This window comes from Rissa tridactyla, chromosome 3 (assembly GCF_028500815.1).
Source record: "Rissa tridactyla isolate bRisTri1 chromosome 3, bRisTri1.patW.cur.20221130, whole genome shotgun sequence".
NCBI classification, from domain to species: Eukaryota; Metazoa; Chordata; class Aves; order Charadriiformes; family Laridae; genus Rissa; species Rissa tridactyla.
In genome coordinates this window covers 26,550,041-26,575,454 of record NC_071468.1, presented here as the reverse complement: position 1 = coordinate 26,575,454, position 25,414 = coordinate 26,550,041, and the positions used below count along the sequence as shown (strand labels likewise).

The window sequence follows — 25,414 nt, the reverse complement described above, 5'->3', positions numbered from 1 at the left end:
GTCAGCTGGTGTGGGACTCAAACCAGAAAGCCATGGAGCTGTACCTGTCCTCCCGAGGGGGTTTAGAGGAGATGGTTGCAGGATAAGATGACATAGACTCCGTAAAATATATACCCAGAGAAACACAAATGCATGCCTTGTCACTGTTAGAATTTCTGAATGAAGCGAAATGGATTCTGCAGACCAACACATCAACTAAAGAAAATGTCGATTTGAGAAACCTCTTTTCCCTCCCTACATGTGACTCCCCATATTTCTTCAAGCTTTTCTAGCAAGCTGTGGGTACCTCAGACTAAGAGATGAACCTTCCAGTCCCAGTCATCACTGGTGGGTTCCCAGGGAACTCTCAGGTACAGGAGGAAAAGTTGGTACTACACATGGCTAGAAGAAAACTTTGGAGACTTTTAAAGGAAAATTCCACAATTCAGTGACCCAGAAGAGAGTCTTTTTTTTTTCTCCTCTGAAAACGAATCTCATTCCCAATTGCACCATTAGGTCTCTTCTCAACAGAACAGACCAAGAAGTCTAAGACTTTTAGTCTCACAAACCTAAGCTTGTGTGTGGAGCACCACACAGAGGTTATTTTGGGGACCCTCTGTTTAATTTCCCAACTTCCATATTTGCTTGGAGAGTGATTTGAATGGGATGGAGGTAGCTTCTTCTTCTCTAGAAGCAAAATTTGTCCACCAGAAAGCATACGGTAAGACTCTATGTATTTACATATCCCTGGATTTACTCATCATCTGCTGCCCTTCAGCTACTGCTGGCAAAACTGCCACGGCTATAGAGCAAATTCGTTTTCCTCTACTATTAATTTTGTTAACCTGCTCTATAGGGGTCCCTTGCAGTTCCCTGTCTCACTGCAGCCATACAGTAACCCCACCGCATTTTCTTCTTTCTGTTTTTCAGTGCAGCTCTCACCTCCTCAAGTGTTTTGGGGCCACCAAACAAAAACACTGACACAGAAATGTAAATGTGCTTGTCCTCTACTGTAAGTGCATTTCCATCGCTATAAAAATATGTTACAGCTTATTTGAATTTGATGATGTAAAGTGCCTTACATCACTATAAACAAAATGTATTGTATATATATTGGATATACAAAATGAGTCTAGCCATGTTAGTTAATAGTATTTTTTAAATCATGACAGCTGTATCCTTACAGTTTAAATGCGTATCTGCCCACCGTCACATATGTAAGAAACAAGTAAGACGCAGGGAGACCTAGAAGTGACCGGTATATATGACGATAGCAGACTTGTATGAAAATTCAGGTTACAGTTCTGAATGAGAAAGTTCAGAACAGAAGATGTGGATGGTTGTTTTCTTTCAAACTCCTTCAACAAACCCTACACACAGAGTACATGAAACTCTGCGTAAAATCAGCAAAATCATTTGTTTCTGTGATGAGGAATATGGAAGAGAAAACTGAGAAACTGCTGAAAGAAAGGTGATATGATGACTGGGATGGTTCTATCAGAGACAGCTGCCTGAACTCTTTTCACACAATATGCAGAGTGATATTGCTAATATCGTATGCACTCCTGACGGAAAAAAATCCTGAAAAAATAACACTGCTGCCATTGCACTGAAATTCACTACATACACTGCGAAACTTTAATCTTGATCTCAGTTGTCAGTGTGGACTTGGATGTGTTGCACATTGTGGGGAACCAGACTGACTTAATCATATCTGTATTTAGATATTATACTTCTGTTACAGAAAACAATTTAGATTAACTGCAACTTGGAGTAAAGATGACAGGCTTCTTTCTACTCTCATCACACATCTTTTCCATAACTGTTTCCCTTTTATCTTTAGAAAATTTTTGCAATCAGCTTCATTTTTCCTTCCTGTACTCAAAAGAATGATTTATCTCATTCAACAAACCTTAGAAATTAGTACAGCTCTGCGTAACAAGCTGTCCTAAAGCCTCTTTTTCTATATGTCAGTTTTACGACATAACAGATTTTTAAAGCCAAGCAAAAACAATTTGCAAAGATTGGTGGGGGCACTCAACAGAAGCTGTAGGAGACACTACCTTAAATCTGTATTTACTGTCACTATATTTACTGGATTTCAGGTTGACGGTGTCTCTGTAAAGGCAGTTTCCATTGAATACTGTAACTGAGTTGAATCTTTGTCTGCAAAAGGGACGGTGTATTTCTCTCTAGTAGTACAACAGAAGGACATTTAGAAGAAGGTATGTTTCTTCATACATCGGTTTTCAGCAGTTACCACCAGGAGTGCACGCAAAGCCAGGAGGATAAAACTTTGTAATTCTTCCATGTCACTCAAAGCTCCAAACATTTTGAGTTGGGCTTTCAAGACTTACTTGAAAATATGTCTTTAAGACATAACAGAGGGGAAAGACTTAGGAGACTTGGCTTCATACTTCACCTCTGCAGCTACTTTCCTGGATGATGTTGGACCACCTCTGTTTCCTAGTTTACCTGTCTGTAAAATGGGAACAGTATTATTGGCCCCTGATTGTAAACCCCTCTCAGATCTACCTATACAAAAAGCTGTAACAGAGTGAGTGGTTTTAAAGTTTAGAATAGCTCAAACCACACCACCAACATAAAAACTGGAAATTACTCATAAAATAAAAAGAGGAGATTTTCACTTACATTAGTTTTATAAAGATATATGTTTTATATGTTTATGCATTCAGAATTTACAAACACATGTAATATAGTTTATACAATGTGTATATATAATACACGTTTGTAAATTTATAAATAGATTTGTCAGTGTATTTTATAAAATAAAACATTTCCTCTTCTCCAGCATGTGAAAAAGCCACACAAACGGGAGCGCTGCACACTAGGACATGGTCCCGCAAGATGGTCCATGTCACTGTATCTCTTGCGTGCACATGTAACATGCCCACAGATTATTCCTGACAGCATGATAGCATAAGCGCCTCTTCCAAGACAAACGGGAACTGACACAAACCAAACGAAGCAGGAATGTCTCCTTTAAAAATCCCAAAGTCTCTAGCTCATGTTCCTCTCCAGGGCTTGCACACAGTTGGAAAACAGCAATAGTGTCATTGAAAAATATCTCAGTCTCATCACTATTTCTGACTTGCCTGTCTGTAACTTCTTTACCAAAACATTCCTAAACACTTTACAGGCTTCAGTTTGTTTCAGAGCATCCCTGCGAAGCAGCATCGTATCTCCTGCGTGCCCAACTGCAGGGAGATGCGGGAAGGTCAAGGCCGGGTCCTGCCGAGAGCTGCCAGGTGTCCCCATCCAGCAGCACCCCGGCTCCATCAGTGTCAGGCCGGAGTCCCAGGGGCTCAGCAGCTCCTGCAGGCTCTGCCGGAGGGGCAGCTTGGCCACCCACTCGTAGACATGTGGCTCTAAGCTTTGTTAAAAAGTTCCCGAGGTTCAAGCTGAGAGAAAACTAGTGCTTGTGGACTTCCAGAGCTGACTGCAGTGCAAACAGCCAGAAAAGTTCACTGTTCCTTTTTTTTTTTGGGTCCACTGCCTGGACCGACCTTCTTAAAGAGCATCTTATCTGCTAGAGGAGATAGCAGTTGTGGCTTCGTGACAATTAAAGGCAATTTAAACTGGTGCGGTTGCAAATCCTGCTTTTGGGCACACAACCCTGCCTCCTTTTCTGCTGCTCACCTGGCTGACTCGGTGGAGCAATTCAGGGGAAAAATCAGAGTTTCTGCCAGCAGTGGGAGGTGATCTGGCTGACCGGGGAAGCGGTGAGCGTCAGCGGTGGGTGCAAACAGCAGGCAAAAAAACAGCTGGAGGCAGTGACTTGCAGAGGGGACAGTGGGACCTTCGCCATCGCAATTCACTTTGGGTTTAGCCTTTGTGGAAAGAGACCCGGCGGGCAGGGCTTTCACCAGCAGTCTGAGTGACAGCAGCAGGCTTTCATACTCCTCTCCTCGGCACATTTTCTGCACCATCCCTTATGCTGTGCAATCAGGAAACCGATCTGGCTGAAAGCGAAGAATAAAAAAATAAAAAGTTTTACTTCCAGTATTAGTTTTCAAATGGTGGTGGCCGTGGTCTGAGATCAGCTTAGGCTGCTGGTGAAATCTGTGACTTCACCTCACATCTGGGATCAGAGCGGACGCTTCACTGGGCAAGAGGCAACTCAGACCAGCAAGGGTGGGATGATGCTTGCCCAACACAGGCCTGCTCCTCACCTGGATGGCAGAAGCAGACAAAGGGAAATACACAGTAGTTTGCAGTAACCAGGGGCCGAATTCTTCTAAAAAATTATCCATCTCCATTTCAACCTTGGCCATTTTTCCTAACTTCCAATAGATGTGTTAAGAAGTGATGCCAAAGATCACAAGCTGTTTTACCCTGGAAGCTCTCAATGTCCTGAGCTTCCTGGGGAGAGGAGGTATGAGGGAGAAACACCATACTTAAACATCCACAAAGGGAAGGAGCACCAAGGAGAGAGAAGGGTTGCAAGCATTACCTTCAAACAAAGCGGGGGTATAGAGTTTCCCGAGCACAGGGATACCTGGAATGATATACTTGCTGGTCGCTGAGCAAGCCCATCACCAACTGTCCTTTATTTTTCTGGTGTTCAGGTATCTGGGATGCTGTGGCTACCTCCCTTGCAGTGCACAGGGAACAGGATCACAGAAAACACACATTCAGCTTTTGAAACTACTCTTACCCTACTAGTGTCACTCCTGTAGGGCCCCAGTGTTTCTTATTTATCTAACAGCAAAGAGGCAAAAGCAAATGACTGACTAAATCCAAGGGATTCAGATGATACCAAACTAATTTAGCAGGGAAAGAACCAGCGATGTCATTCTGAAAAGCTCACAAATTGAAACGAAAAATCAAATTCAACCATTTAACCGTGAGCTGATCAGGAATTACACCAGAACAACTCGTAGCAGGGGGCATATTCGCCATTTCTTGAAACCTCCAAATTCTCTTATTTTCTGGGAAATAAACTTTATCTAAGCAGGTTATAATCTCAATTACAAACACTACAGTCCACATGACATTGGCTGTCAGATTCTGAGAACAAACTCGCTTTTAATCTTAAATCCTGTATCAGTACACTGTATGGCTCAAAAGCTCCATAGTAAAACAAAACTAAGCCTGTCATTACTTTTGTCGAACCAACTTTATAATTAAGGTCTGATCATTATTTTTTTTAAGATAACATCCACAATTCAAAATTCAGTCTGGAAACACAAATCCAAAATTAAGTAACAAGGTGGACCTCTGGATTTTGGATGCTGTTCTTTTGACCAGTAAGATGCTTGCATAAATGTGACTCATTAGGGAGTCTTAAGGGGTTTATTGAACGAAGGTACATTGCCTTCTACCACAGTCATGCTATGTTTTCTTCAGCATTGTCTTGGAAAGCCCACAAATTCGACGCAAAGCCTCCTAACAAAAACTAAGGCGTTTGGGAAGATAACGACACACCAATCCTGTGTCAGAAAGGAATGAACCAGGAGGAGGATCAGAGACCTCTGTCACTTCTAAACTTTGGTAATTCTTTCATTTCTAAAACAGCCCCACTTAGAAAAAATCAAAATTCAATAATCTCTAACTAAAATCTGACAGAGCGACGGCAGTTACCATAAGCCATTTACTGCTTTTCTGTTGTTCATAAGCGGTGGGAGGTTTCGGGAGGCAGCTGAGCCACCCTGCCAGCTTGATGCTGCTGCAAGTCCCACCTCCATCCTCACAGCTCCCCTTGGGCTGCCCCTGGCACCCAGCTGACCTCCCAGGGAGCTCACCAAAATGGCAGGAAATCAACCCAGACAGAGAAGGAATAGTCTTCTGGCTTGGTGAGCTAAACCAGCTCGGCAGGGGCAAGCCAGTGGGCAGGGAAAAGAGAGCAAGGTCTCCCTCTCCTGACAGCAGCAAGCAGGTGGCCCGACCGGCCAGGACCTCAGCCCAGCTTCAGGGCTCCCAGCACTCACCAAAGGGCCAGTTATCTCTGCCAAAATGTCATTAAACCACATCACAACAAGCCCAATAAATTATTTTGAGGTTGAATACTGTAAATAGTAATACGATTCATTCTTTCAAACCAGGAAGCTTGACACTCAAATCCTTGAAGCTTAGAAGAAGGATCAGGAAAACTGCGAACATGAATTAAGGCTTTGTGCTTTTGATGCAGACCAATTCATAAATTGCAGGACAAGTACAAAGAACGCAGTCCGGCTATAGCCACCCCCCCCCATTTTTCTTGAAATGTTGTCCAAAGCTAATAAACTAGTTTACTTCATTCAGAAGAGCTTTGCGTAGCTGAATTTGTTATGGTAGAGTAAGACGGGTCGAGTTTATAGTATGTCAGAAGGCTGCTCGATAATGATTCTTTGTTCAAATTTAAATTAGACATTTGCTTCTATTTTGAGAGTTATAGCACAAACCTGTGTGTTTCGGGTAAATGAAGTAACACCTAGCTGATTCAATATAGATTTGTTTGTATTGATTAGCTGGACAAGTCCAGATGCTGAGACAAACCTAGAAAGACTGTGTTAAATTCCATTGCTTATTTTCAAAGGTCATTTTGGAAATCACAAGTAATATGGGCTATTCTGAGTTTCAGACTAGACACAAAAAACAAACAGAGGCAAGGCACGTGTTGAGTTGTGGTTTTAATTCTATTTTCAACATAGTTTATATGACTTAGGACTCCAGCAAGCAAACAAGCCAGCCATTGAATCCAAAACTCAGCATAGATTTTGCGTAGCTCAGCACGGAGAAGTTACAATATCTGAATGGTATTTTTCACTTAAGTAAAAATAAAATTAGAAAATGACTAGCTGGCTGGGAAAAAAAAAAAAGAACCTTTCTCTCAACATTTTAAACAACTGAGGCCTTTGCGTACAGTACAAAGGAGTTTAATAGCCAATGGGTGATATCATACTTTTTCACTCTTGCTCTAATCTACACTGTAAATCAAAACAATCTCATAAAAGGTTAAATTATTAAAAACGGTGGCCCAATGGAAGTGTCATGCAACCAGGAAGCCAGGATGACCATAAAAAGAAAATGAGGCTGCTGGTAACCATTATAATGTAAGGCTGAATCACAAACGCTAACACCAAAGACCTTTTTCTGTTCCAGTTATAACCCTTGAGAGTTTTGTCTGTTGTATTTTGGGGTTTTTTTCCCCCTTCTGAAGGCAGAAGTAGGCCCTATAACAACCCCCCTTCCAGTTTCTCTCTTCCCAGTAACGGTTTCTTACAGTAACTTGGCTGTCATTGTCCACGAGCTTTAAACGGAGCACTGCACAAGCTGTAAAAAAATCACCTATCTCTCCCCAAGATGCAAAATCCTTCCCTGCAAGGCAACATTTTGCTGCAATCTAATGCCAGTTCCGAGCTCATGGGAGGCTGGAGGTATTTTCGCCGAAACATTTCTGTAGAATTAAAAAGAAAAAATATATATATACATATAAAAAAAGATCATTTTAGACAACCAGTGGCAAAGATCAGTGACCACAGGAGCAAGTTCCTACAAGGCGCTCTGGTATCGAGAGAATTAACTTCCAAATTAACCCCAAGCGCAAGGAGCCACCCTGGAGCCCGAGACAGCCCCCCCACCCCCCCCGCTCGGTGAAAGACCGCCTTTTACCCCACCGATCTTTCCCCCACCGACACCCCCGGGGCTGGGGGAGGCCCGGCCGGCAGCCCCCGCCGCCCCCAGCCCCGGGACCCGGGGCTGGGGGCGGCGGGGGCTGCCGGCCGGGCCTCCCCCAGCCCCGATCTCCACTGGTCCCTCACGACACCCCCACGGCGCCATGAGGGAACCCCCCCCCTCCTCCTCTTCCTCCTCCTCCTCCTCCCCCCTCAGGCGGGATCCCGCGGCGCCGCTGTCACCCCCCCCACCCCCCCCCGCCCCCCGGCGCCGCCGCCGCCGCCCGGGCGGGAGCGGGAGCCGGCCCCGGCCCCAGCGCCCTGCGGCATGCAGCGGCGGCGGCGGCGGCGGGAGCCCGCGGCATCCCCTCGCCCGCCTCCCGCCGACCCGGCCGGGAGCCGCTGACAGGTCGCCGCCGGTGGCCCCGACACCTGCGCTGCGCTCGCCGCCCTGAGAGGAGGGGCTGCCGGCGAGACCCGCGGCGCGGCGGCGGAGCGGGCGGCGTACGGCCGGCGGCGGCGGGCTTCCCCTCCCCGGGGGGGCGGCGGGCGCCCCTCGCCCCGCCGCGGGGCCGGGCGGCCGCGGCCGCGGCGCCGCCGACACCTTACTTCCTGCTTCGCTACCCAGGGCCAGACCCATCGCGGCGGAGGGATCCCGCCGCCTCCCGCAGCCTCCTCCCCCTTCTGCTTCTGCTTCCCCCCCCTCACCTCCCCCCCGGCTCCGGTTCCCTCTCTCTTCTGCAAGAAAAAAAATTTGACAGCGATTTGCTGACACCGGGAATTTTTTTTCTTTTTTTTTTTTTTTTTTTTTTTTTTTTTGCATCACGGCAGCGCGGCGGGAGGGGGGGGAGGCCGTGCCGGAGGTAAGTGCCGATGCCCGGAGCCTCCCCCCGGCGTGGAGCCGGGGGGGGGGGGGTGTGTGTGTGTGCGTGTGCGCGCGCGGCGCGGCGCGGCGGGCCCCCGCCCCGCTCCATGTGCCGGCGGCGGGGTGGGTGCCCGGCGGCGGGGCCGGACCGGGGGGGGGTGAAGTGTTGGGGGGGGGGGGGAGTATGTTTCCTGGCGGAGCGATATTTGTTTACAGGATGAGCGCCGTACTGTAAGTGAAGTAGAGCCCAGCCCGGGCAGCGCTGTAATTAATTAATATCGCGATCGCGCCCTCCTCGCCGACACCGACATCAGCCGCGCCCGGCGCCCCCCTCCCCCCTTCCCCCCCCCCCCTCCGCGCCTTGCACTTGTTGCAGACTCCACGCCAGGTAGGCGAAGGCTTCGCAAGTTTCGGTTTTGCAGGAGCGGGGGGCAGCGCTGGAAGGAGGAGAGGGGAGGAAAAAAAAAAAAAAAAAAAGAGAAAAAAAAAAAAAGGAGGGGGGGAGGAAAAAAAAAAAAAGAAAAAAGTTTGCAGTTCACTTTCGGTCCGCAGCGCCGAGTAGGCGAGGCCCTGCCCGCTGCCGCTGCCTCCTCCTCCTCACCCATCGCCGCTCCCCGCCGGCGGGAGCGGGGCGCTGCCCCGTACCTGCCCGGGCCGGGCGGCCGGCGGGGGGGGGGGGGGCGCGGCGGGCCGGTGCCGGGGCGCCCCGCCGAGGCGCCGCTGCCGCGTCCCGGGCGCTGCGCTGCGTCGTGCCGTGCCGGGGAAGGGCGGCTCGTCTGGGCCGGCCGCGGAAGTTGTGCGAGCGGCGGGTGCCCGGCACGGCGCCGGACACGGGTGGCCGGTCCACGCGTGACTCCCACCGACCACCACCGGTGGGCAGCGTCTGGGTGCCGGTCGGTGTTAGTGGCGAGGCGGTGCGGGGCTGGGCGCCCTCCCCCGCCGCCGGGCGGCACCGCTGGGTGCGAAGTTATTTTGGAGAAATGTGGATTTTTTTTTTTTTTTTTTTTTTCCCCCCCTTTTTCTTTCCCGTGCTGGGCGCTGCCGGGGGCGCAGAGGCACTTCGTTTTTCCGGCCCGTCAAGATATTTTGGGGAGGTCGGGGGGTGGTGGTGGTGGTGTGTGTGTGTAACGACCAGCAACTCTTAGCCAGATGTTTAAATACCAGAGAGGTGATTTGCAAGTAAAATTAATTGGCAGTTAACCAGTTAATAAATGGATATTGCCTACTCATCCTTCTGAGGGCTTTACACAGCGGGTTTTCACGTCCGCCAGTCAAACGAGGCGGGATTGACTCTTCGAGATGGAAACTTAGCGGGGTTGATGCCTTCCCCCGGTAAAATCTGACCCGTGCGTGCTGTCCCGGCGCATCAGCACTGGTCGTGGCTCGGGTGGTTACTGGTGAAGCTCAGAGATTTTTTTCAGACTAACACGGCAGCAGCAAAATAAATATGATGACCCATAACTAAACTATTTTATGGAAAACGCCGCAAAGTGCTTAACTGCATGATTAATGTTTTAAGCAGGTAATCACTGGGGGTGAAGTTTTATGTCTTTTGACAGCTATAATTTTGCTGTAAGTGTGGGAAGAGGGGAGAGTTTACCTGGCAAGCTCGGGCCTGGCCAGCAGGGATGCTCGGGGGGGCCACCTGCTGCCTGTACCTGTCCTGCCCGTGGAACCCCCCGGGACCTGTCCCCTGACCCTGCTCGGGCTGCAGTGGCACCATGAAGTGACCCGTCCCTATAATGTCGGTTTTATGCGTGAACCGTTCCTGCGTGTGGTATATGCAGCTGTTTGCCAGCATCGTTTATCTACCTCCTGGTCCTGTCTTGGATGTTAAATTGGATCAGAATGGAGCCATTTCCTTAATAAGACGCGTCTATGTAGAAATAACCCTTTTCACTTTGTTACCCACTGGAGTGACGGGGCGTGATGTGCCCTGGTTGGTACGTTACCTTTTTTCCTAAGGCTTGTCCAAGGCACATATTTTAACGACAAAAGTGTTGCTTCATCGGTGCTCCATGCCTGCGTGTGCTGCATGGAAGTTAAGCTGTGCGTCTTTGCTTCAAACACACACATGTATTTGTTTAGAATTTAGAGAAGTGATTTTTCATATGAAGAGAACGTGTTGTGTGCATTTTTCTTCTATAACCGATAGTCTGATAGACTTCAGGGAAAAAAAAGCTGAAATTGTACCCTACTCAAAAGTTGTGGCGCAAATAAATGCTCTTGTGATCTGTTCCGCAGCCATTGATAAGCAGCTTGTGTTTCTGAAGCAGGGGGGGACTCCAACAAGGAACTGAGCAGCGTCGTCGGTATTTCAAGATACAGACTAGCGTATCTTGAAAAGCCAAAAGAGCTCAAATACAGGTAGCATGCTTCATTGTGGAAGTTGTGGCGTGAGGGAAGAGTGGAGAACCGGCCTCTCGCTGAAATGATAATCACTCGGAGCTTAATCACTCTGCTGTGGATGCGTGTCCTGCTGCTGGCATCCCGTCCTGGGGGAGAGGGACGGGGCAGAGGGTCACTGGGTGGGCATGCTGCCTCCAGTGCCTGCATCGCTCCCGCATGGGCCAGCGTGAGTGTAAATAAACCACAGCGTGACTAACCTCTCTACTTAACGTTGACTCATGCTGTATTTGGATAGACTGAAAAAGTCTCCGTGTCTTATCCATTTAATTTTCTCCACCTTGGTGTTTACTGCCGATCACATGTCTCTGAGAATACGCCGGTGTGCATTTGAGACCTTAAAGCGAGTCCTTGTTTCAGGTTTGTTTCGCTTTTGGGTAGCACTCAACTAGTCTAGGTCGAAAAAAGGAATTCCTAGATTTTAAGCTCAGAACTCCCTAATTGAGCTTGTAACTTGGCACCTGGCAGGGGGTATGAGGAAAGTGTAAGAAGAGTGGTTTTGTAATGTGCTGTAGGTCTCCTAAAGCAGTAAGATAATATTTTGCTGTGAATATTTTCACCTTATTTTACTTTTTTTATTTATTCTCATCAAGTGGGGAGTATGTCGCTTAAAAACTTACTTGTCAAAGTGTTTGAGAAGGCTTTTCTTTCCCTTTCCCAATTCTGTAACGGGACACTAGGAAATTAAAGGAGGGCCCTGGGATCTGTAACGTCATTGTGAGATTCTGGTGCTGGAAGGTTGTGTCTCCTTATGATGTGTCATAATAATTTGCAAGATAAGGAAGTTTCATTTCAGCTTCCTTAGAAATACGTTTTGTTTTGTTATTCTTTTTAAAAAAAGGCAAGCAGTGTTTAATAGATACGAAATAATTGTTGATATGGAAACGATTTTTTTCTTCCCCTTGCGTTTTTTTTGGGGGGGCTGCATGGCTTCCAATGAAAAATTATGATCAGAATTATGTTTTTTTTTGTCCTGTCCCTAAAATTAACAGATCCTTTTGCCTCTTTTCCACCTGTAAGATGTAGGTAGAAGCATCCTCTAAGCACATGTGTGAATTCTGCCTATTGTGGCTGCCACACGCTTGATTATTTAGGTAAGGTGAGCGGCACGAGTGGTTGCACCAAATTCCATGACGCGGCTTGGAAAAGTCGAATTCCTATGCCTGTGAGTATTTGCAGGGCGAGGAGCAAGGGGGCTGCATTTGAAACTAAAAAAAAAAACCAAACAAAACCCAAAAAACAAACCACGAAGGCAGCAAATTCCATACATTTTGCTACATATGAAGTTACAAAGCCTCTTCTTAACTTGTCCAGCTCTGAGAAACCTATTATTATAATCAATTGCATGGCTGTGAGGGGAAATCAGGCCTTCTAAGATAAAGACAAAAATAGCACACTCAAATATATTTTAAGAAAGGCGGCTCTTCCTTCAAAGGGTAGGTCTGAGTGTGGTTCAAAGGAAGGTAGCAACAGTTTTATCAGTTTTGGTTTGTCCTTTAACTCTTTGGTTGAAACCAAACAGATTTGAGAGATCCATTGAATTTGCTGTTGAGCAGCGTGCGTTTATGCGCCCAGTTATCTTGTAGAGTTTGGCAGGGGGAGAGTGTCCTCTTCGATCTGGAGACGCCGAGAAGGGGCTCTTGCACCATCATCTCCTTGCTGCTGCCGTTGCACGCATGTCTCTAGGTAGCGCGCGGTCCAGCCCGGCCGGGGGGACAAAGTAGGTAACGCGGGCGGGCGGTGAGTTGTGTCGACTCTGGTTCTTGTTGGATATTGGTTTCTGTGGGCAGAAGGAAGAGTATTTTTGACAGCGGTTTATTTTCTCTCTTTCTGGCTTGGTCGTGTCGCTGGGTGGTGGTGGTGGGGGGGGTGTGTGTGTGGGCTTACCTGGCCCTGCTCGAAACAGCACCAGAAAGAAAAAAGACATTAATTGGTGTGGGGGGAAAAACTGGAAAATGTGCTCGGGTTACAACCTGCCGCCGCAGAAACTGGAAGGCACATACATCATTTACGTTACTTTCTTCTTGAGAAGATAATCATTTGGGGAACCCAGGGCATGCTTTTAATGTATGCCCTATTACCTTATAATAGTAATTTTTTAAAAAGTTTAAACTCTCCATATTAGAGTGGGGATGTTACAGGGTTTTGGAGGAGTTGTGTAGCGTTGGGTATATTTTGAGGTTCTGAGTGAAATGAGTCTTGTGGTTTCGGCTTACTCTGTAACAAAGAGCAATGCTTCTCTCACAAACAGCCCACCTAAGTTTTCGTAGTTGACTGATGATTTGCTCTGGAAAGACCCAAAATACTGATATGATGCAGAGTCAAAAGGTAGTTGATTTTTTTTTTTTTTAAATTTTCTTTTTGGTTTGTCTTTATCTGATTTACAGTTCAAACTTTGTTAGAATTTCAGGTGAATCGCTGATATTCAGCTTCCCACCCGCCGGTCAGCGGGGCTGGTGTAGGTCTCTTTCCAGCGACCACAAGTGCTTGAGTTCCCCTACCCTACCAATTCGACCTTTCTAAAGCGGCCATCCAGGGCCTTATCACAAATTTTCTCCTGTCTTTTTAGTTCAGCAAGAAAATGGTTGCTGTCTTTCCCCTCCCTCCCCTCATCAGCTGCTCATGGTAAGACTTTTGATAGAGCCTGCATTGTGGTATGTCCTTGAAGTGCAGTGCTGCAAGGTTTTGTTTTGCTTTGTCTCTCTTTTTTTCTTTTTTTTTTTTCCTCTTCATGTTTAGACTTCATTGCCTCTATAGCAAAGCAAGCAAGATTGTTGTAGATGGTCCTTTTTTCGTTTTTTTTTTTTTTTTTTTTTCATTTGTCAAAAATCTCATGCTCAGTAATAAGGAAAAGCATAGAATGAGGTACTAAAACCTCCAGCTAACCCTGGAGTGTAAAGACTGCAAAAATATGGATTGGGGAAGGGTTGCCCCAGCAAAACAGGTGTAAGTTAAATGTTTAATTATCAGCAGCTCTTTTTTTTAAAAGATCCCTGACGGTGAGAGGTTTTTGTTCACACTGGCTAGAATGAGGTTTACCAGGGCTCTTAAAGGACAAGGTCCATTTGAGCTGCAGAATTTATATCGGGTACTTTCTCTTTAAGTGAATATCAAATCCAAATCAAACTTCAGCGTGGGACTGTGGAGAAAAAAAAGTACCCAACCCTGTGAAGCAAGTGGCTATTAAGTTTAAAATTTGATAATGGCTGACGTTCTCTGCCTTTAAAAAAAAAAAAAGTCATTTGACTCTTAGTTGGCCATAAAAGATGCTGTACAGACCCATTTTTGTCTTTGTTCTCCACTCCCCCCCATTTTCATTGATGGGGAAGTTTCATTTCCTTTATTTATATATTTTTAGTGTATGTATGTTTGGGGGGGGATGTGAGGGAGGATAGGAGGGAAGTCTGTGTTCTAGTTTTTATATTCAAAAGAAGAAAACAAATATCTTATGTTGGTATGTTTAGAAATGACCTTAGATATATTCTCCCCTTTAAACTAAAAATTCTGCTGGTAAAATAGTGCATATTAGGGGACTGAGGGGTTTTGCAACACTTCTGTGTGGGTAAGAGTCCCATCTGAGTTCCAGTTGTAGTAGCAGAAAAGTGTTTTTCCCAGTATTGTCATGTTTCACATGCCAAATCAGAACTAGAAATGCCTTTTCCTGGAAGGATCTCTATTTACACTCGGAGGATTATGCCAATTACAGCTATATTAGTAAGGCTTTTTTCCTTTCTTTTTTTTTTTTTTTTCTCCTTAATTTTACACTTGACCTAAATAGTTACTTCTTTAATTTTCATAACAGAACACACACTACAATCCTGGCATGTAGTTTTGGGCTGGTCAGTAGGGTAGACCCTGCTGTCCTGTGGCACAAATGCATACGGGTACTCTTGCAAGAGTATGATCTAAGTGCGTCCTAGTGAAATGAATGCTCTTAGAGCTTTGCATAAGTTGAAATAGCGCTCTGCTCTGCATGCAAAAATTGAATACAATTTATTGGTGAGCAGGAAATATGTTACGAAGAATGTTATTCATATGTTGTAGTATTTTTTTTTTTTTCCCTCAAAGAGATCCCATGTACTTTAACTCAGAATACAATTTTTAAATCCTGCAGATTAGCAAGTGCTGCACTATAAATTTGTGAAAGTTTGGAGCCATAGGATATGATGCTATTGATACTCCTTTTGATCAGAGACCAAAGATGATTTACTCCTTTGGGTAGCGTAGCGGTGCGTGAAGAAGGAGCAGGTAAATGGGGCTTCTTTGGCCGGAACCTGTAGGTGCTGGGTGTCGGAGCAGGACTGCTGCTGGCAGCGCTGCCTCTCTTCCTGCTGGTGGGGAAGATGTCCTGGTGGAAGATCCTGTTTGTACCAGAAAAAAAAACAAAACCAAACACAAAACCCCAACCCTGACTGGTAAATAGTGTCATTGTTATTTCATAAGCAAATTTGCTAGTTATTTGGTCTTTTTATGACATGGAGATTTGCATTGTTAGCAACAATAGCAGTGTATTAAATAAAATTAAATAAAAAGTGGATGCTGGCCAGTCTTTAAATGGTTCACATCTGCCACAAGTATGAGTACTTAGAAGACCCTACATAGCTAAACTGGGCTTTCTTTTCCCCAAAATGTGGAGATGTCCCTGCCCATGGCAGAGGGATTGGAACTACATGATCTTTAAGGTCCCTTCCAACCCTAACGATTCTATGATTCTAAAATGTGGGATGCCAAAGCCCTGAAATATTTAGGACATTGACTTAGAGTTCCATAAATATCTTTCCAATGGCTTCTTTTTTGGCCTGCCTCTTTTGTTTCGTCCTGAGCATCAAAGCTGGGCTTACCTTGCAGAGAGGTGGTGGTCTTTGCGCTGCCTACGTGCCACTTCCAGCGGGGAGAGGGGGCTGCGTGTTGAACACTCTCTGGGGGCAGAAAGCATCCCCTTGGCAATGGCTCCAAGGTGGCAGTGGGACTTTAAAATACCCGAGGGCTCTGTGGCCGTGGCCAGAGCTGCCTCTGCTTGAGGGCAAGAGGCTGGAGTCACCTGAACCGCAACTTCGTGTCACGTGTCACTTAGCATTGAGCGCAAGCAGTTTTGCTGCCGCTTCGTGCCCCATATATATTGGGGGGAAAACGGGTGGAAGCAGTTCATTTGCTAACTCGCTGGCTCACTTTTGGGGTTTTTTTTTTTTTGGTTGCTTTTCAAAAGCTTCTGTTCAGCGTTGCAAAGGAACCCCTATGTATTCTGATCAAGCAGAAGCAAGCTACGTTGAACGGCGCAGCTTTGCAGGAGCGTTGATACCCCAGCTGTATCTTTGGCCTGCCATGCGATTTGAATTCAAGCGAAGGTCTCCCACGTGGTTATTTGCATGTGTCCTCCTATCTCTGTTTTGTATCTGCAATTTCAGTACGCACTTCCAGGATTATTTTTGTTCATTTCCAATCATTCTTCAAAGATAACTGGCAAAAACCAACAGGCTGGTTGTGATTTTACAGCAGTAGAAGGTAGACAACTTTGATCTTCTTGTTAAATGAATTTTCTTCATGTGTGGGCTGGGTGTGTAGTGTGTTGATTTAGTTTTTATTGATCAGTGTAAAAACGTGAATTCAGCATCACAGCAATGATAATAAACAAGTACTTGCAGTGATATCCTAATGAGTTCCTGGCAAAAATAGGGCAGAAAACCATCTCAGAGATTGACATGCTTTAGTGGTGAGATGCTGAACCAGGATACTTTATATAAAAGGATTGAGTAAAGCTGTTTGAAGTTCTAACTTTCTTTGGCAATACAGCTGCTGCGAGCGGTAGCATGCCAAGCGGGGTAGGATGCAGTCTTTTCTGTCGGCATTTGAGTGTCAGAAATGGCATTCTTGCCCCTGTCCAGGGGGGACTTTCACCCTCCTGATCACGCCAAGATAAGGCAGGTGGTAGGAACCAGGTATCTGCTTCATTAGAGGGTTGTCTCTGAACACAAGCGGTGAAGCAGTAATTACTTTTCAGTCCCCATCGGCAGGAATGCCCTGCGAACCATCCCCATGTGTTTCAGTAAGCCTGCATGGCAAAGCATCGGGTACAGAGCCGGGGGAGTGGGGGGAGGTTTCTAAATTAGCAGGCAATTTATGTCTGGAAAAGTGAGATTCATATTCATAACTACGTTAAACCCATATTTCTGACTATGGTAGGGACATATCTCCATTTAAGGTTGCAGTAATTCTTCTAAGCCAAAATGTTTGCAGAAGCACGGGCAGGCAGCTTCTCCCTCTTTTTTCCATGGATGCTGTGTGTTTCCAAGACTGGAAGAGGCTTCTCAGTGGTGGTGATGAACAGTAATTCTCTATATTTTTTCATCGGATAAGCTCATTTTATGCTGTCAGAGATCAGTAAATTGGTATCTGAGCTGCATGGATCATGATGAAAAAGTATTGCTGCTGCCTGCATGTGTTTGATAAAAGTAGAAAATGAGAAGCAAAATTTTTCTGAAGTGAGGAGAAGTGTTTTTTTTTTTAGGACTATGAAATTTTGAAAGCTGGTTCGTAATGAACTTTAATACTTTTCTAAAGTTGCTGCTATTATAATGCAAAATCATGAATAAGAGAATATGCCTTGCAGGTAAAACGAAAAAAGGCTTTGCCATTTATATGCTTGAAAACCAAAGATGCATTGCAGAGGATGAATTTTACCTTTCATTTTGCTTGTAGTAAAAAATTAAGTCTTTGAAGTTAAAAACAGCTTTAGATTTAAAGAAATAATATGCCTGAAAAGGGAGGTGCGCAGAAAAAAAGACATTGAGTGCTGTTTTGTTAATGAAAAGAACGTAAGTTAAGCCAAATGTGGCTGTCTGCATAGTAAGGTACTGCTTAACATAAGCAGGGATGATAAAGTAAGGTCCTAGCAGACTTCTATTTCAATGATTTCCAACTTTCAGAAGAAATTTTAATCAGGATGTTGAATGCACACGTATAAATGACAGACTAACACCACAGAATTACGATAATTTATGAAAGGAGCGATATTTTTCGTGCTGGAAGTCTGTCAGCGTAGGATCCCTAGGCTAACTACTTGATCGTTAGTTAAAGTAGGGGTTCATTAAAATAACATGGCCTCATCTGGTTTTAAAGACTAGCTCTCAGCCAGTAGGCGATCGTCCAAAACTAATAAGGTTGCAGCACGGACATTGTGGCAGTGGCACACAGATGACTACGTAAAGCTGGTTGATGGAAAGGCTTCTGTTGGATTAAGTGTGCTCAGTATTGGGCCAAATTTTTTTCAATTTTTAGTGCTCTGTAGCAACGCCTGCTCATACTGTAGTCAGTTGAACTACCTGTGCGACTGTGTGAAAGAAGGTGCAAGCTTGGGTCTGTGCATGAACGCAGCTCTTTGCTGTAATTATTTTACTCGGTAATAATTGTATTCTTCTTGTTGAAGAATCTTAATTACAAAGGGGATGATAGGCTTCAATTACGTGCAGAAAATCCATACGTTTAAGCCCCACTCTGTCCTTAGCATAAACAGCTTTTTTGCCTTTTTTTTTTTTTTTTTTTTCAGGTAGAACTTTTACTTTCAGGTTATTTCGGGAAAATCCGTCCTGCTAATTATGTAAATTGCAAGAAACGAAAAAAGAGAACAAAAGACCGGGGCATCTTATTTTAGGCTTCAGCAAATGCAAAGTCATATGTGGCTATTCCAGCTGTCTGTAGCGTGTGCCTGTGTTGTGCTGTGCTGCTGCTTTTGTTACCAGTAAACCAGATCACTTAAACTGGGTGTTTCATGCAGGCTTTGTATGATTCAGATTGCCAAATGTTGGAACTGGGAAGTTTTTCCAGTGGCGGGGTTAATTTATACCCCCCTAGAGTGTCCCTTCCTGCAGGGCTCTTTCCTTGCCTACACACAAGTTTCTTGCTGAAAGAAAATACGACACCTTTTTTTTTTTTTTTGGGGTCTGTTTGTTTGTTTTTATGCTTCTGGGTAGGCAAGTCAGTATTTTTTAGGTCAATCCTGTACAACAGCAGTAAGTTGTTTTTTTTTTTTGGTACCTGCACCTATTGCCTATTAAGGCAATAAGAAGCTCTCCTTGAATGAAGGGAAGGCAGATTTCAGATCTGCCCGCAGCTCAGAGAGGAGGAGAATGGAAGAAGCGGTGTTGGAGTGAATGAACGAACTTTCAAGCTGACTCAGTGATACACATACAGTATACGCTGTAAAGATTAGTCACCACTTACTGTAAATCTTTCTCTATGGCGCTCGGTGGGCATGTGCCTGTTACTGAGCTGCAGTGAGCGAGCTTTTGTAGACTGGGAATGCAGGTAAACGTTATTTCCACAGTATTGTCCCATTGAACAACAACCAAACCCAGTGAAACCTGAGCACTTGTAAATTACTGAGCTGAAGGCGAAAGAAATCTTTTTAGTTATCTCATGGTGCTGCTATCTTAATCTGTGAAACTAGTAGGAAAGTGAATAAATTATGCAACAGCTTTTTTTTATTATTATTATTTAGGAACCTGTGCTTACATGTTACTAGTGCTGTTCTGCCTTGTCCTGTGCAGGTTGGTTTGATTTTGGGGTTGTGGGTGGTTTTTTTTTTCATTAGGTAGGTTTCAAGCTGCATTTGTGTAAAACACCAATTTACATGATGGTAACAGAATAACAATTACAGGGAAGGATATTCATCTGTTGAAAACACTATTTTCATTTGCCAAGCAGAAACTTCAGGAAAATTACCCTCCAGGTTGAATTTTCTCATAAATGTTCTCAACTTCTAAAATTATTTACTGGCATAATAGGTATGCATAGCACTTAAGGCAAGGTTTGTGTTAAGGTGTTACTTTTTTGGGGAAAAAGTGGGGCTTTTATATATATAAAAAAGGTTAATATTTTTTAAAAATGGTAAAATTATTCTGCGGCCTTTTCTGAGTTACCCAAATTCAGTAAGTTTATTTTTTTTATAGTTCATACTTTTCTTTTGGTGGTTTCTTCTCAGTTTATTTTTTTGTTGATTTAGCTGGGCATCTTTTATTATTCTTAGATGCTCTTTCTCTCTGATCTCCACCTGTTTTGCTTGGCTTCTTCAATCTGTCTTTAGAGAATTGTTAATTTCAGCCATAATCGTACCAAAAATCCTTTACAACAAGATTATTTTTTTTTTTGATAGTTTGTTTAAAATTACTTCCTCCAAAATAAAATAATAATAAAAAAAAAAACCCAAACCAAAAAACGTCTTGCTGAAGAGTGAGAACCAGACTCTGCTGGCACCGCCGGGTGGGACGGCGCGGGGGTTGCGTGCCTGTACAAGTGGTTTGGCTTGCTGCTCTCCCAGCCATCTCAGCCTGTCGAAGGCTTCGAGCCCTCTGAAGCGCCGGATTGGAGGCTGAAAGCGTTATTAAGTTTTTTTTGGGTTATCTCACACTGTTTGTTTGAAATGGAGGCCAAGCAATTTACATATCTCTGTATCTTGGATGTGAAAAAAAGATTTTTTTTTTTTATTTTTTTTTTTTTTTCTCACTAGCCTTTGTGTGGAAATGACATCACAGCTTATGCCAGCCATGCTAAATTCAGAGGTTTTTCTCCTCCCCGTTCATTGGGTTGTTAACGGAGTATTAGGTCTATGCTGAGAGTCTTCCTTTACTGGCTGTGCCACGCTGATAACATCGTCGTAAACGCTCTGAATTTTGTATGGCGAAGGGAAATAAAGACCTGACCTAAAGCCTTTTGAAATCGACGGGAAGGTAACTCATTTCGTTGCTGTGCATGCAACCGGACCGGGTGACCCCCCCTAACGTCACGACGTTCCCGGGATGGCTGACGGAGCATAACCAAGCAAGGGATGGCACCTTGCCTTTTGGCAGGTCCGGTGACCGGGTCTGGAGTTTGCTGCGGGGCATCGTCGCACGGTTATGTCCCCTCAGCCTTGCAGGTTAAACCCTCGTGAGATGGGGTAGGTTTGTGAACCAGAGCCCTTAGGTTGTGCCTGCATGTCCCATGTGCAAAGCCGAGCTCCGTGGCGAGGGCTTTGGGGAGTGCCTTGTCTCCACCAGAAACACCAAGGTTTTGGAGCTGCCCTCCACAGGGCTGCAGCTGTGGCAAGGTGTGAAACGGAGGCATGGGGGGCTTCTGTGAGCGCCCGAGGAGCTGGGAGGAGGGAAGCAGAAATCAAATTAAAGCTGACATTTTGAAAAGTTGATTGCTGCCTTTTTTTTTAATCATAAAGCAATTTTTAAAGTAAGTCACTTCCCAGAGGAGAAATAAATACATTAAGAAGAGAAAAGGGGGAAACGTGATGTTGAATTTATGCGTTTGAATGTAGCAGACTGGGTACTGTGGTGGTGGCGGTACCAGATGCGCACAGAGGCAAAGCAAAAGGATAACAATTGTCCTGACTCTCCTCTTGCTAAATTTCCAGCCATAATGTCCTATATGCCAAATGTTTTTATTTATTCTTTTGGGAGGTGTGAGGCTGTGGGGAAGGGACTGATCCCAGTTACTTTATGAAAAACATAAAATACAGCGAAACAAAGCCACCTGTCGCTGCAATGGATGTGGAGAGATTTCCCTTCTCCTCCTGCCTCTCGCTGGCCAAGCTCTGCCCTGGGAGGAAGGCGAGGAGGCCTCTGGGAGCCTTCCATGGGAAGGCTCGCAGGAACAGCTTTGGATGGGGCTTTTGGTGTGTGAAAGCTATGGATGTCCATTCACACATTGTGGGTTTTTTTTTGTTTTTTTTTTTTTTTTTTTTTTAATTTTTAAAATGTCTCTTCCGGCTCAGCTCTTCTTCTGTAGCAGTGGAGGAGAAGGGGATGGAGGGGGAGGTGCTGAGGGATGCCTTGGGAGGGCATGTGTTGGTGTTACCCATGTGCCTGTGTTTGAGCGCACACCATGGAGGTGGCCCCTTGGAACACGCTGGTGAAATTACTTGTCCTTTTCAGAGCTTGCAAGGAGCACTTCATTGCTGTAGTTATTTGTACAGCCATATGCTATTCTTTTTTCTTACATATGTTCTCTGATAATTGTCAGTAGCAGGTGCCTGCGAGCTGAGCCGGAGTGGTATTTAAAGATCAGACTCTTAACGGGGATAAAGAATTGTGTGAGTTTTGTGCCACCAAAAAGGCCAGGTTGAAACCGTTGGCCTCTGAAGGTCGTGTTCCTCGCAGAGCAACAGCACGGTTGGTAGCAGTGCTGGTCCTTCAGCTCCACAGTTCAACTGCAGAGGTGTGACCTTCGAGAAGGAATCAGGAGGTCTGGGTTTGGGTCTGTATATCTGTTTTGGCTGAACCATGGAAAGAGCACTGTCCCTTCTGATGTGTGTGCACCAGCCCACAGGAACTGTGTTGGACATGTGTTGCACCACTGCTTGGTGACTTACGTGATGTGGGCTGGTGGGTGATGTGACATGAAATCTCTGGTTTCTCACACTCTTTGGCCCCACCTTTCCCTGTATGTTTGTTGAGCATCCTGAGCTGTTTTGGGTGTATTACTGGTCGCCATTGCATGCATGTGTATGAGGTCCCCATTGGTTACTATTGTGACAGTAATGCTGATCTTGCATCTTCTTCCATCGTCTGAAGAACAAACGCTGAGAGGAAGATGTGGGGAGAGCTGTAGTCGCTCTGGTGCAACTGTGTCTACTGGAAATCATTTTGGGGCATTGTATAGGCAGAATCCCCCAGTATCCCTGATACTGCTGTCACCTCATCTTCACGTCCCCACAAATAGGTTTCTGAATTGCCATTCCTTCTGCATATCAGTTGGGGAACTTATAGCTGGGTGTAGCAGACTTCTAAGAGACCAACAATTCAGAAGTATCTTGCATATCAAAGTGTCAGGGAAGACATAATGCCCCTAATGTTCTTGTTGTGTGGGGTTTGTTGGGTTTTTTTCATTTCTGGTAAAGAACGAGTAAAATATAGAGCACATATGGAAATGGCAGACGTTGTTGTTGGGTTTTTGAATTTTTTTTTTGTCCTTGTTTCTAAAATTAAACGCATGGGAGTTTGCAAGATCCTGCAAAGAATTCAGACGGTATTGCACAGTCATGTGTTCAAGGAATCTTTCTAATCTAGTCATATATAGTGAACAGATCCAGATTTAAAAAACAATACATTGCAGTAAGGAGAGATGAACTAAATGGGATAAAGAGAAAATACTCCTAAATATCTATGATTGTACTATTATGTTTAGGTTTTGCTGCCGGCATTCTGTTGTGTTTCCTTTTCCTTTTTGGCCGTGCTTCATGTTCTTCCCTGTAAGCAAGTAACCTGTGGTATTGGCCGTTCTGCTTATCCCTTGCAAAACGTTGGTAATTGAAAATTGGATCGCACGACCAAAGTAGGTCCTGCTCTGTGTCAGAAAACTAAGAGTGTCTTTTTCGTGTGGGCGGGTTATGAATCCCTTACACTTGCATCCATGCACGTGGGTAGTAAGTTTTTATTCTGCCACTGTAGTATTTTTCTGAGCTGGGTTGCAGGAGGAGTAGTGATCTCACAGCTTGACCACAAATGCATTTGGTGATGTTCACACGGGCAGAGCTGGTTACAGAATTTGGGTCAGTGGGACAGTATCCTAATGAGCTGCCTGGCGCAGCACCCTGTAAGACTGGCTAACTGCATTAACTTACGCTAGCTGTAGCTGTATTTACCATAAAAACTTTCTTGAACGGTTTTACTTCTTCACCTCCAGAACCTAGGCCTTGAACTACTGGAAAACTTTTTGAGATTATTTTGATAGCATGTCCCATACCGCTTCAGAGCAAGCACTACTCAAGTCAGATACTGAAGCCAGGTTTATGCGTTGTAACTGAAAAAGATGTACTACACATGATATGACTGTATATGATATTCTTTTAATTGTTTCTGACAGTAAGTTTAATGAAGAGGTCTTTAGATATGTATTTACACACACGCACAGATCTGAAAAGCGATGAACACAAGCATATATGCATTATATTGCAATTGTGTTCCCTTGGGGGTTTTGTTATTGTTGTCCCTTTCACAAATTGTGAACCTGTAATTTTTCATGTGCTGTTCTTTGGCCCTCTCTGCCAGAGAGGCTCAATCTATCATGTTAAAAAAAATCAATAAAAAGTCTAGAGGTTTATTTATAAAGTAGAGCATGGAGAGAGGGTGCAAAAATTCCATTAAAATGGCAGTTTAGCACTAGCTACATCTCTTTGGGACTAAGCTCCAATATTTTAAACTATTAAAATTGTTACAAGAGTGCTTTTAAAGTACCACAAATCACAGTAAAGCTTTCTAGTTGAAACTTGCCTTTATATAGTGCAATAGAATTCAGCTTATATATGTTTTTGGAATGTCTGATGCTGCCCTCAAACACCATTTTAGCATCCATTTTAGAGCTTTATTATAGTTAATAATTTTACAGGTTTATGCTCAAGTGAAAATACGTGGATGTAAGAAGTCAGAATTTATTTTCCTTCAGAAGCGTGAGTGTATGTATGCCTTTGTGCAGATGCACCTCTGAGCAAATTAATTATTTCTGAGAAGTCTATAGGCTTCTAATGTAATTCATCAGGATTGCCTGGCTTGGCACATGCTACTTCATTAGAGGAACTTATAAATTCGGATGGCTGTAGGTTATTTTCTGCCATAGCAGTTTTCACCAGTGATGCGATGGTCATCTACTCCAAAGAAATACTCCCATCCAAAGAAATAAATGTGTCCCTCTGCTCATAAATGAGATGCTGAAGAGTTTATGGGATAGTATCTATATTAAGCCTTTCAAATACCAGAAGCAGTGTATCTGAAGCGTAACTTTCACCTCCCCCCAGTATCTTTCTGATCTGTTTTAATAGCTGAAGACGACTGATCTTGAAACTGTTGAGTTTTAAATACAAATGGCATTACGTGGTTTTGTGTTGTATCATCTTTTATCCTGGGATGAGGAGAATTGTTTCTAATGGAAATACGCTTTATTTACTTCCAAAAACATCCAGAAAAAAATGGTGAACTCTTATTTGGGCAAGAAACGGTCTGTGTGTTGTGGGGTTTGGTTTAGGGTCTCTGATGGAAACATGTATAACTTGAAAAATGAGGAAACTGGGTGGAGCTCACCCCAAAGCAGGCTTTTCCATGTCCAGGAGACAGCGCAGGCCATTGGAGGGAGAGCATGGCTCTTGGTAGAAGGCAATGGGAGCAGGCTACACAAATGAACATGACAGAAGGCAAAAGAGAAACTCCAAGTCGCCAAACATTTGTGTGTGGTATAAATGCGTGCCCTGTCCCACGGTCGTATCCCTGCATGCGACTGAATAACCCAATCCATCATTCCCACGTTATTCATCCTTCAGTTTTTCCTTTTCTCACTAATTCATAGCCTGGTTCTACCTTCTTGCTGTCATCGCTTGTGTACATTTTCCCCTCTCCTGGCTGTATGAAGTTAGAGTAAAGTAATGATCCCAGAAAGACTAAAAAAAGCGAAGCTATTGACATGGACCTTTCACTGTTAATTAACACGTGAAGTTTCAGAGAAACGGATCTAGTCTGCGTAATTACTCTGAGGTTAAAAATCTGTGGAAAATTCATACTAGTGCTTGGAAAGCAGA

At 44.6% G+C, this 25,414-nt stretch overlaps 1 protein-coding gene across 5 annotated transcripts in view; it reads left to right on the top strand.

Moving 5' to 3' along the window:
• The first annotated feature begins 8,437 nt into the window (after nucleotides 1-8,437).
• Nucleotides 8,438-25,414, top strand: part of TRERF1 (transcriptional regulating factor 1) — a 98,950-nt gene continuing 81,973 nt past the window's right edge. For 2 of the 5 annotated variants that reach the window (XM_054193713.1, XM_054193714.1), the window contains exon 1: nucleotides 9,692-9,982. The gene's annotated coding sequence lies outside the window, so the exon portion shown is untranslated. Of the gene's footprint in view, nucleotides 8,459-9,691; nucleotides 9,983-12,509; nucleotides 12,587-25,414 lie in introns of those variants that run through there. The other 3 variants (XM_054193715.1, XM_054193711.1, XM_054193712.1) reach the window with 2 other exon arrangements.